At 35.4% G+C, this 10,523-nt stretch overlaps 1 long non-coding RNA gene and 1 pseudogene across 1 annotated transcript; both read left to right on the forward strand.

Moving 5' to 3' along the window:
• Window positions 1–1,497: 1,497 nt before the first annotated feature.
• LOC120204971 lies at window positions 1,498–2,448 on the forward strand. Its single transcript, XR_005523989.1, has 3 exons — window positions 1,498–1,634; window positions 2,155–2,240; window positions 2,360–2,448. It is a non-coding gene; the product is annotated as an uncharacterized LOC120204971 (long non-coding RNA).
• An 897-nt stretch (window positions 2,449–3,345) lies between these two features.
• LOC120204921 lies at window positions 3,346–8,932 on the forward strand (annotated as a pseudogene).
• Window positions 8,933–10,523: the final 1,591 nt, after the last annotated feature.

Genomic DNA, 10,523 nt, shown 5'->3' on the forward strand with positions numbered 1-10,523 from the left:
AACACATAACACCAAACATCAATTAAATGAAAAAGCAAATTTGATGGATCCATAAAGCAATACAAAGATAACAACGGAAACAAAGTAGTCACGGTGTAAAAGCATTGAGGTGAATGGAAAGATTAGTATCGCTGTTCATAGATAACTTATCTCCGGAGTTGTGTTGGAAAGGCTTATGGAAAATATTTGGTAGGCAAGGAAAGGTATGTAATGTATACATCGTAAACAAAAAGAGTAACAGAGGAACAACCTTCGGCTTCGTAAGAATAGGGATTGAAAAGAAAGTGTTGAGAATGATAGAGAGGTTAAATGGCCTATAGGTATTTGGATTTAGAATGTCGGTGAAGTTGACAAGAAACAAAAACAAGTCTTCACCTAGAGCTAGATAGACATGGAAGACGATGTGGAAACCAAGAAAATACTAATCTTGATTCGGGGTAGGCATATGATGTAACACCCCGAATCACATATCAGTAGTTCGGGTCAACCTGAGACCAATAAGTTGAGCCCAATATACCTTTTAAAGTAGTTTGGATTAAATTAAGTTGGAATTGGGCTTACGTTGGGACCAAGCGTAAGGTTTGTGATGTTTTTCTTAGGAGCAAAAGGAGGAGGGAACAAAAGTGAAATTAACCTATTTCTTAAATTAAAGGATGAAAATCTCTTATTTTAGGTGTTTTTCACGTGAGCACTTCCCAAAGATTACTATACACTCTTCCTTATTTTCTTCACTACAAGAAAATATAAATTTAATGACACACGAACAATGACACACACTAATTTATGACTTACAAAAAAATGTGTGTCATTAAAAAAATGTCAAGTTTTTTAAAAACTGAACGATTTATGATTTACAATAATGTGTGTCATATTTAATAGTCATAATTAAAAAAAATTACAAAAACACAAAGTACAATTTTAATTATGTATCATCTTTAAAAGTCATATTTTAATACCCATTATTTTCATCATTTCCCGCTTCTTTCCCTCGATAACAAAGTTCACGGCGTCTCCCACTGGTTTGGCCATTCACCACAACACATACTAGGGAGTCAAAATTCAAGAGTTTTCACATGTATTTCTCATTCTCTATTCTAACATTTGGGGTTTTGCTGATTTCTATTTCGTCTGAAAATATAGAAAGTAAATCAACTGTGTCTTCTAAAGTTATTGAATGTCGTGTTGATAGTATTTCATGTGCTGGTACAGCCAATGATGGAAATATAGATTTTAGTTATTGTAACAAGGATTTAGACTGTAATAATTCATCTCATAGTTCAGTGTCAGTTTGTAGTTTAGGATCCGGAAAGGTGCTCTCTTCCCAAAAGCTACTTGTCAGTTCCTTCTATGAAGGACGGAGGTTCTGGCGGTAGTTCAACTATGATCCAAATTCCATCTTCACATTCTGGAAGCAGCAAGAGTGTCGTTAGAGGCAGATCGAGATTTCTCCCAAAATCCATCCCAAGTTAAAAGAAGATATTGAGGGCAGTAGCGAGAACCCACTGGATAAAACTGGTAAAAGTTTGATGGAAGATGAGTTAGATGAATCTGTGAAGTTACCTAAAAAGTAGGAGTCTCCTTTGCAAACAGCTTCTCTGGATGTGGATTATGAATCTGATGTCTCAGAACATGATGTGAGTAATTTTATGTTTTTTTCTCTTTATGAGATGATGTATAAAGAAAGTGTGCACGCATGACTGATATGAGAGTTTCTTAGGCCTCACACTGTGGAAGTTGGCTTTTTTATCTTAATGTAGTTGATTTGAGAGTGAATATATTGAGAATATCATTTTAATTGTTTTTCCATTTGCACTTGTAGTGCAGCTGCCATCCTAGGAGAATGTAAGTAATGCTTATGAAATTCTTGAAGTTGTGGCGCTAGGCAGATCCCTTACTCTTTTAGGTGTCGTTAAATGAATTTTTAATGGGTAATTAGTGCTTTAAAAATGAATAGGAGGTCCTTAAACTTGTCAAATGGTTTAAGATTATTAACTGGGTTCCATCATAATTATATACTTAAAATAGGATAGTTCCTTTTCTTTTTTACCTTGTAGGATTGGTACATTTGTTTTAATTTTCTTTGTATTTCAGTTTCTTATGTCAATAAGTTCTTCTGATTTATCTTTTCTTTGTTTCCTAAATTTTCTGGAACAGGTTAAGGTATGCGATATTTGTGGGGATGCAAGACGAGAAGATTTGCTTGCTATATGTAGCAAGTGCACCGATGGTGCAGAACACACGTATGTGTACAAATCCCTTTAGTCATATGGTTGTTAGCAGGTTTTATTGGCATTTCTATTTAATTTTGTCTGTATCTATACTCAGTTATGAGTTTTATGTTATTAATGCTATTGATCAGTTACTGTATGCGAGAAATACTTCGGAAAGTTCCTAAAGGTGATTGACTCTGTGAATAATGCAAGCTGGCTGAGGAAACTGAAAGCCAAAGGAAAGGTTAGTTTTTAAACAGAGAATAAAAATGACACCCTGACAAGATCATGTGTTGACATCCTTTTGCGATTGAATTTTCAAGGTTTGGATGTTAAGGGGAAAACGGAAAATAAACTTATCTCAAGTACACATATCTTAGGTAAGAGACATATTGAAAATCTAGAGGGTGCTTCAGCTCCAAAGAGGCAGGCTGTTGATGAATCACCAAGATCATTGAGCCCCAATAGAGTAGCTTCTTTGTCTTGAGAGAGTTCATTTAAGAACTTAGACAAGGGGAAAGTGAGGCCATCACCGCAAATTTCTCTTGGCAACCATTCTGGTAATGATATGCAGGAAGCTATACGCTCTCTGACTTCTGGTCCACGGCTGCAAACACCAAAGGGTAAGTAAATTAATTTTGTTATCTTATCTAAAATTTTCCCTATGTTAATTTTAACATTAGCATATTGTTCTCATTGTTACAGGGAGCTTATTGAAATGGAGTTCATTTAATACCTTAAATTCCAAACCTAAGGTGAAACTTGTGATGAGGTTGTTGTTCAAAACGGGAAAGTGCTAGAGAACATGCATCACTTTATAGCGAGGAACCTGCTAGAATGATGGGAAAAGATTGTGGTTTCTGTTGAAGTCATATTGTGCTAACAACCCTTTTAAATCCCTCGTATGCTGAAATGTCATATCTATTAGTGAATGCAAAATTGGTAGTTATAACTCTGGGCCTGAGAGAGGTTTAGGAGTGAGGTTTCATTTTAACCAAGGTTTAGGATGACTTAGTCTTGAAAAAATAGTTCCTTGCTAGATTTGTTTTGATTTGGTCATCTCTAATATTGCTTTTTAATATCACTTATCAATAACTGTATACTGGAATAGTTGCTTATATTACCTGCTTCTTGAATGCGTATTATCAATAATTTTCAGAGCACTACAAGTGTTCCACCTGCCTCAAACTCAAGACTTTCACCGCTACCTCTGGAACCTGCCGATTTCAGTTATGACCGTGGGGAAACATTGATATTCCTATTGATACAGCTTCAGGAGGATCACATAATCAGGTTGGTAAAGAAATGTCTATAAATTTCATTTACATTATTCGGTTAAGCCCTGAATCTCACTTTCCTGGTTTACTGTTTAAATGTAGGATTTAAACAAGAAAATCCAGGCTAAGGAAGCAGAACAGAAAAGGCGGAACACGCATGTTGTATAATAGATTTTACAACATTGAATTCATTCATAGATTTACTTTTTCTCTCTCATTTCTCTTCCAAAGATGTATCATCGACCTATTTAGAATTTGATGTAATGAAAGCAAAAATTTATCTCAATAATCCCAGTATCCTAGTATCATAAAATACTGTTAGGATACTTTATCAGGCTGTTGGTGGAATATCATGTGTTTCTCGATCTATTTTAGTGTACTAAGTCATTCGGATGCTTTTAATCTGCAAGTTCCCATTCTTGCACATTTATTTCTCAAATAAATAGCATGAAAGATCATAGCATCCCTACAATTTCATTGGTCAGCTTACTCATTGCAGGAAGTGAAGTGGAAAGAAGAGGCAGTGGCAAGAGGTACCTTTCATTTTCCTTTATTTAACTAGTCTCAGTGATCACATTTCATTTTATTCTCAGCTTCAGTATTTGGTCTATATTACTCTATACTTTTTTTGCAAAAATTTTGACCTTATTTTATTTCTTTTTATGGTCAAAACTACATTTTTGTCATGAACTACAGTTTCACTTCTCTGCTTTGCAGCTAGAATTATTGTGGAAGAGAAAAATTGGCCACCATTTTTTTCCAATCATTCATCATGATATTGCCAGTGAAATTCCAATTCATCTACAAAGATTGCAATATATTGTATTTTTGACATTTTTTAGGCATGTAAGTTTTTCCTATATTTTCCTTTTTAGGATTCTATGCATGGTATATCTAGGTATCATGCCTTCATTTGTACCATGCTAAATTGCATTGGCTAATTATTTGTACCATGCTTTTATATTGTTAGTTCTTTGCTAGATTGCATTGGGTAATTTTTTGTACAATGGTTTTATTTTGTTAACTCTTTAGTTGAAAATGGCTTAAGTGTAAAGCCATGCACTGGAGATAATTCAGTGATTGATGGTGATTCTATGCAGGATTGGTTCTATGCCTTATGTGGAACATCATAGTCGTTACTACATCATGGATCAAAGGGGAAGGTTAATTTAGTGATATGCTTCCATGTCTTGTTTTTTTTCTTAATATAACATTGTGATTATGTTGTGTTTTCCTTATTATTGTTTAGGTGTTAAGATTTGGTTATTGTCTATCATCTATTTTGTAGCAGGAGTACCAGGAGCCTATGTATTCCGGTATCGCCCACAGTTATCGAAACATAATAGTATATTCTTTGATATATTTCATCAATTTTTATAGGGCAATGAAATTGTACACTGCTCAAAGTGGATCTAACAAAAGGGTTAGCCTCAATTGGATCAATGTTTTAGTGAGGACTTCGATCGATCATTCCTTATTTAAATTGCAGCTTTCATTTTGACTAATCGTTTATTGTAAACTGTTTGTAGTGTCCCCGTCATTCGGGAGGTATCGAGTGTGGATATTATGTTTGTAAGTTCATGAAAGAGATAGTCGAGAACGGACTTGAAGTGCTGGTCAATAAGAATGTAAGCAAACTTTTCTGATACACATCTTTCATATCATACATACACATTAGTCATACAACTATCATATGGACTTGAAGTAGGATGCTATTATTGGAAATTCAGCTATGATAACATCTTGTCTATTCATATTAATAAGAATTGTCAAGCTCTTTTTATTTCTGCTGAAAAACTTATAGTTGGATGTTATTCTAGACTTCTAGTTATCACCTTATGAATTTAACGTAGTGGAAGATTACATTGATGGTAAACTTATTGTTAGTTGCTTTTATTGATAGATCCTGTTGTAAGTAATGAGTGAATTCTTGATTCTAATTACACGTGTTAAGCATGTCACAATCGAGACTAGTTTTCGATATATGAATCAATGTCTAAAGGAACAATTATATTGGGGAATAATGTCTCTCATGGATAATGTGAGACACGTACTAGACTTAAAAGAGAAATTTGATTTTTTCAAGTACTCTAGATGTAAAAGGGTACAAGTCAACTGTTGAAGGTGGAATAATGAGGATCAATAAGAACTCTCTTATGGTGATAAAAGGTCAAAAAATGATTGTCGAGTTTTTTGTCTTGTAGATTCAATAGTTCTAGATAATGCAATTGTTACTTTCACTTTCTTGTTGGATGCTAAATGAAGAAAAATGGGATTTTATGATGAATAAGACATATTGAATCTTTGTGAGCCTGATGAATTTAGGAAGAAAAAGAGAATTCATTTTGGCACGAGGATTCATGGTGCCAAAAGGTTAAAAAATTGGATCTCTATTGGGGTTTGATAAGGTTGATTCAGTTGTTCATGCCATATATTTTTTTATTGAAGGCATAGACATCGTTGATATTTAGATCATACAGTGCATAATGTTATTATTCGTGGTGATATTGTTGTGAACAAAGTTGATACTTTTTATAATGCTATTGATTTGATGACTTTGCATAATGTTATTTTGCTTCAAAGAATGTATATGTAAAATTGGTCATTTTAGTACTCTTTGATAGTTAATTATATAATTCAATATGAAATAAGTATAAATTATATACTTATTTCATATTTTTTACTTAGGTTGGCGATGGGAAGAAAGAATACACATATGATGACATTGATGATATTCGCAAACAATGGGTATCTTATGTGGAAAACTTTATTATGCTGTGATATTTTGTATCGACATATGATTAATATAATATTTTTGATAACTTAATGTGAATATATTGTATGCAAATGGATTGCTTATATATAATATGATACATAGATTTAGTATTATGAGGCATTAAATGTGATTTAGTTTGATTATTTGTCAATCTATAATATAAATATATATATATACAAAATACAATCTGGACACAAGAATGTGTGTCATCTTTTTTAATGGCGTCTGCTAAGGAGAAACTCCGGTGTCTTAGTTGTTTCTCTAGCATCAATCAATGCTAGTTTTATGTAATCCTAGCTTACTGTTTCTATTGTTATGATATTATTATTATTGTTCTCGCTTGAAGTCTTATTTGTTGTATTTGAGTGTATTTTGTGTACCTCATGTCTGATCTTTTAATCCTTGGATTATTTATCCAAAAAATGTTTGTGGGTACCGATACTAACCTTTCAGTATCCGTACTGAGCCTTTGATATTGATACCCACCTGCTGGTATTGATACCCTTGAATGATGTGGACTACTCAATTAAGGAAGTATCGATACTTAATGATGAGTATTGATACTCTGGTGTTGGGGTATCGATACTTGACTGAGTGTCGATACCAAATTTCGATTTGATGTTTTAAAAAATACCATAGTATCGATACTCCTAATGGGAGTATCAATACACTTGTCTTGATATCGATACTCAATGAATGAGTATCGATACTACCCTTATAAAACTACCCAATTTATGCTTGATTGAAGAACATTATCGATATTTTCTTATATCGAACTTTCGCTACTAGTGCCCTATTTTTGCACCACAATCAATCTTTCTACCCCTAATTGCCCTATTGAGGTCCCCAACTAATGTTTAAGTGTTTATTTGATATTAGGGTCATAAATAAGTCTTTAACATACTGAAAACTCTCAAATGATGCAAATTAACATGAACACGCTTTAAGCTTATGCCTACCAAAACTCATCTAAATGAACTACAAGTGGTATTGATGAGTTAGAAGTGAGTTACTTTAGTATCTAGACTACTAGAAGTGCTCAAGGCTCAACCCAAGGTAAGCTTCTCCTTCCCCTTGCTTGAGAGATCTATCCCACTTCTCTCACTAAGTAAGAATCAAAGGACGGATCACCAACTGATATTTAGAGATTAAGAAAGGTTTTAAAACACTTCTAAAGGCTTAAACTTTCTAGAAACTGGCTGAAACCCTGAGTTTCTAAACCGTTAAAAACCTGTTTTAAAGACCATCACCAAACCTTGCAAAAGGGGCCTGAAGTGAAGCTTAGAAAGAGAAGAGAGTGATTCTTACCTGGTTTAGACAAATAAACTAGAAATAAACTAAAACTTCAACCTTTGATCAATTTTCTAAGAAGAAAGATAAAGGCTTGTGAGAAAAGATGACAAATAAAGTTGGAAAAATGAGAAAGGGAACAGACATGAGATCCCCATTTCATAAATAGTTTCCAACTTTAATTTTGAACCACAATCTAATCTCGGTCCCTTTGATTCAGATTGTAAACTAAAAATACCTTTTTATTTCTTATTGGGCTTAAACCAAGCCTAATTCCACTTATACTTGGGTCAAAGCTTCCTATAAGCTAAAGAATTATTTCAAGGCCCATATCAGGTTAGCCAAACTCCTAACTCAATATTCGGGGTGTTACACCATGGGTCAGAGTCAGTAAGAGTATTTTACTATACATTCCTCTAGAGAGTTAAGAGTATTTCTTCATCTGAATATTAATAGTAATTTCTTGTATTCGTCAAAATTTTAGATTTTAGACATGGATGAGAACCAAGCCATAATCGAAAGGGTAGACACCAGAGTAGAGCTTTCTTAACTGATGATTTTGGTGATGAGTTCGGCCTAGACTCAGAGTATGGAGAGCCTGTAGACACGGGGTTGGATGAGGCGATATTTTTTAGGGATATGACTTTGAACCTGAGACGTATAGTTAGTGCCATCCCCACGACACCTGCTACCCCACCTACCCATCCAACTCCTCCATCTCCACACGCATTAGTGCCACAAGAAGTCCCTAGTTGAGAGGTTCAAGAGGTATCATACCACAGATTTTCTCGACACAGGAGATAATGACCTTGTAACGATTTTCTCGACACAGGAGATAATGACCTTGTAACGGACTAACAGGAGATAATGACCTTGTAACGACTAATCAGTTATTGAGAGAGACCCTTAGGACCCTTCGTTAACTATACCTCACCTTTGAGGGTTTGGAGTGCGTCACATCCTTGTAGTCTAGATGTCTTTAGAACCTAAGAGACCCACTTGGGATCATTTATTGTAGGAGTTTTGCCAAAAATATATGAGATGTTCATAGATGAATTGAGGGATCAGTTTACTCAGTTGACCCAAGGGATCGATCTGTATTCGAGTATGAGGTAGAGTTCCTTTGCTTGAGCTATTATGTGCCAAATCTAGTTTCTTTGAATACCATCAGTTCAAGAGGTTTAGGGAGGGCCTCTGCTTGGACATTATGACCCTATTGTGATCCTTGGGGTGTTCACTGAGTTAGTCTGCCAGGAGAAAGCTATTAACATGGTTTTAGGGAGAAATGTGTAGAAGCGGGAGCTACTTCTGGTCAGGGTGGAGGAGTAGTTGAGTCATCAGGACCATCTCTGTCATCCAAGAGAGTGAGGGATTCTTAGTGGTCTTCGAGGGCCCCAACAGGATAGTCTAGCATATATGCGTAGTGCGAGAAGAGATAGGGGTAGATATGAGTAATGTATGAGACGTTGTCTGGGGTAGATATGAGTAATGTATGAGACCGTTGTCTATCGCTTTAGTAGAGAGTTATGGGGATTATCAAGGGAGCCTTTTATACCAATTGTTCCACCTATGGTAGGAGGCATTTGAGAGTTTCCTGTAGGGGTCCAAAGGTTGTTATAGTTGTGGGTCCCTGGACCACTTTATTTGAAATTATCCCGAGGCCCAAGACATATGAAATTATCCCGAGGCCCAAGACATAGCACCATCGTCGACATATAGGTCAACTCCTTCAGTTCATAGGGGAAGAAGACTTCAGAGTGGAGGGATTTTTATATCCGGTTAGGCCGGTGGAGGTAGCTCGATCTAAAACTAGCGCTGAGCCTAGAGTCATTTTTCGTCAGTATACAGTCCGCCTAAGAGGATTGCGATGCTACCAACATGATCTTAGGTACCTTTATAGTATTTCTATTTCAGTTACCATCTTAATGACCTAGGATCCACCCATTCATATATTTCTTATGACCTAGTTCGGGAGAGAGATATCCTCTGATGATATTGAGATAGGGGTTCAACTATCTACGTTTTAGGATTAGATTCTTATCTACAAGGTCCATCGTAGATGCCCAGTCGAGATTAAGGGTGATATCTTTTCATTCGATCTCATAAAGATGCCTTTTAGATAGTTTGATTTAATTTTGGGTATAAATTGGCTATCAGAGCACAATACGAGTTTGATATGTAAACTTCGACGTCTAAAACTTAGAAAGGATGATAAAACTAAGATCATGATATTTTGTGAGAAATCCAAGGGTTTAAGGATCATGACGGTCATTAAGGCATAAAAATGTTGGAGAAGGGTTGTGAAACCTTTATAGCCCACGTGTCGACACCAGAGTCGTAGTTCTGATGTTAGAGGACATCCGAACTGTCAGAGTTTTCATAGATATGTTTATAGAGGAATTATCAAAATTACACCCGGATCGAGAGCTAGAGTTCGGCATAGAGGTAATGCTAGGATTCAATTTGATGTCCATTGATCCCTATCGTATAGCTCCGACAAAATTAAAAGATTTTAGGGCCCATATTCAAGAGTTGTTAGATAAAGGTTTCATCTGACCAAGTATTTCTCCTTGGGGAGTGTTGGTTTTTTTTTGTTAAGAAAAAGGACAGATCGATGAGGCTGTGCATCGATTATTGTCAATTAAACAAGCTAAGCATCAAGAATCATTATCCTCATCCTAGGATCGATGACCTCTTCTACCAATTAAAGGGAGTGTGTGTATTCTCTAAGATAAATCTGAGATCTGGGTATTACCAATTGAAAGTTAAGCATGCAAATATAGCAAATACGACATTTAGAATTAGATCTGGCCATTATGAGTTCCTTGTAATGTTATTTGGACTCACCAATGCCCCAGTGGCATTCATGGACCTCATAAATGGAGTGTTCCACTGGTACTTAGACAGGTTTGTAGTGCTCTTTGTAGACGACATTTTGGTATACTCGTGATCAGAGGAAACACACGCTCT

The sequence above is a fragment of the Hibiscus syriacus genome, unplaced genomic scaffold (assembly GCF_006381635.1).
Source record: "Hibiscus syriacus cultivar Baekdansim isolate YM2019G1 unplaced genomic scaffold, ASM638163v2 tig00011761_pilon, whole genome shotgun sequence".
Taxonomy (NCBI): domain Eukaryota; kingdom Viridiplantae; phylum Streptophyta; class Magnoliopsida; order Malvales; family Malvaceae; genus Hibiscus; species Hibiscus syriacus.